This window comes from Octodon degus, unplaced genomic scaffold (genome assembly GCF_000260255.1).
Source record: "Octodon degus isolate 3935 unplaced genomic scaffold, OctDeg1.0 scaffold00203, whole genome shotgun sequence".
NCBI classification, from domain to species: domain Eukaryota; kingdom Metazoa; phylum Chordata; class Mammalia; order Rodentia; family Octodontidae; genus Octodon; species Octodon degus.
In genome coordinates this window covers 4,079,742-4,082,264 of record NW_004524779.1, presented here as the reverse complement: position 1 = coordinate 4,082,264, position 2,523 = coordinate 4,079,742, and the positions used below count along the sequence as shown (strand labels likewise).

The window sequence follows — 2,523 nt, the reverse complement described above, 5'->3', positions numbered from 1 at the left end:
ATCACAATGAAACCTGTGATTTTGTGGAATTAATATGTACCAATAATTATAATTTAGAGGAATAAGTGCATTTTGTGAGCGATCTGCATTCTAAAATTGCAGGTATGTTTTAAAAGCAAGGAAGAAGCTGTAATTTTGCACTCTAAAAATAAAATCAAGTCAGAGTAAGTGGACGGAAATGGATTAAAAAGGCACACATTTATTATTATTGTTAAATTGGCCATTTAGTCTCTTTTATCCTCGAATAGGAAGCATATTAATAGTCTTGCTCAGTTTTTCATTTTTGAAAAACACCATTTTTGTTGGTAAGACTTTCTGTGCTGGGGTGAGGGGGAGAGGAGTAACTGTGCATCTGGGAAGGACGGGATAGAAGTCCATTGTTGTACAAGTTGCAAAAGTACTTCAAAGTGAATATATCCTTTTCTTTCTTTTTAATTTTAATTTTTTAATAATTTTATTGAGAAACAAATAGCAATGAGACAGTTTCAAAACTGCTTAGTAGGAGAGTTTCAATAATTAATACATTGCATATTGTTATCTTCTTAGTGGTTAGTCATAGTACAAGATGCAGACAGACTATCCTGTCCAAACACTATTAGTACAAATCTTTCTTCTCACTGAATTAAGAGAAAGTGGGTGTATATCTATAAAAATATGGAATGCGCAACAAATGTGCGTGTCATCCTTGCACAGGGGCCATGCTAATCTTCTCTGTGTCGTTCCAATTTTAGGAATATATCCTTTTCTTCTTTGGACATTTCTCAGGAAAATTTAGGCTCACATTAACTTGAACAGTAGCTACGCATGCACGCTCGTGTGCGCACACCACACACACACACACACACACACACACACACACACATACACACACACACAGGTCTTCCTCACTATCATCATCACATACCAAAACTGTACACTTGTGGTTAAGGTGACTATACTGACACGTCATCATCACCCAAATCAATAGTTTACACTAGAGATTACTCTCAGTGTTGTGAATTCCATGTGTTTCAATAAATGTATAAAAACATGACCCACTCTTATACCAAATTGTTTCACTGGTTTCAGAATCCACTGTGCTCTGCCTATTCATTTTTCCTTCCTCAGTCACTCCTGCATGGAAATCACCAATTTATTTATTATCGCCAAGAATTTCTCTTCTCTAGAATTAATATAGTTGCACTTGTGCAGTATGTAGCTTCTTCAGATTGGCTTCTTTCACTAGAGATATGCATTTAAAGCTTCCCATGTCTTTTCATGACTTAATAGGTCATTTCTTTTCAGTGTGGGGTAACATTCTATGTGATGAATGTGCCATGGTTTATCTATTAACATATAGGAAGATGCAATTACTTCCTAGTTTTGATACTTATGAATAAACCAATTGGAAGTATCTCTATGCAGCTTTTGTAGCATAAAATACAAGAATATTGAGTGTATTATAGGAGGCAATATCATCACTGAAGCATCCATATTAGCACTACAGCAGGAAAGATCTGTGCGTAGGAGAGCAAAGTGCTTGGTAAAGTTTTGAGTCAATTTTAATATGCATACAGACAAGAGAAAAGTTTGACTCAGAGAACAGGTCATTATAGCATGTGTCATTAAACAGAGCTTGCTTTAAAATTTTTAAAAATCATTTTGTTTCCCTTTATTTTGGTCCAGGGTCTCACTATGCAGCACAGATTCATAGTGATCCTCCTGTCTCAGCCTCCCCAGGGCTGGGATGATCATCGTGCACCACCACTCTCAGTTTAAGTGGCCCGGTTTCAGTGGCCATTGCAGTGTGCCTGAGGTTCCAGGGCCCATATGACATGTGCTACAGGAACTGAACCCTGGTCCTTGTGCTTACCAGGCGGGTGCTTAGACTATCGAGCTATCTCCCAAGCCCAGAGCTTGCTTTAAAAAAATAAAAAAATAGATGCCAATATTTGGAATTTTAAATTTAAATATTTAAACCTGTTTTTCACTATAATATTATTTTATGCTCCTGTATAAATAAAGCAAAAAGTGAAAGTGTCTAGTCCTCTTTCTTAGAGGTAAATATTAACAGTCAGTATGTCCTTGCTGACAGTTCAATGAGGATAGAGTGTTTGGTATAAAGCTGGCTTCTCTATACACTGTTCTGCCCCTTTCTCTTTTACTTTTATCTTGTGAAATATTTCACATTAGTTGGTGGGGCCTAATCTCATTTTTAATATTTATCATGTAATCTGAGCACTGAGGAGGCTCAGATCATTATGAGCTGGAGATCAGCCTGAGCTCAAAGTGAGCTCAAGGCCAGCCTGTACTGCATAGCGAGATCCTGTCTCTAAAAGACTAAATAAATTAAAAAAAAATGTTTACCATTGCCCTCATTAGTGCAAAAAAGATAAGAACCTTATTCTAAATGTGATTAGCTCAAATCAGAAATGGTTAAGAGTGTTTTTTAAAAAGTCTTTAAGGATTTTAAAACTTTATAAGGGTCAGAGCTTCATTTTGTTTGTTTACTAAAGGTCTGTCCAGCATTTGAAATGAAATGTT

At 36.2% G+C, this 2,523-nt stretch overlaps 1 non-coding gene across 1 annotated transcript; it reads right to left on the bottom strand.

Moving 5' to 3' along the window:
- Positions 1–648: 648 nt before the first annotated feature.
- On the bottom strand, positions 649–757 carry LOC111813603. Its single transcript, XR_002818812.1, has one exon. It is a non-coding gene; the product is annotated as a U6 spliceosomal RNA (small nuclear RNA).
- Between the last annotated feature and the right edge of the window lie 1,766 nt (positions 758–2,523).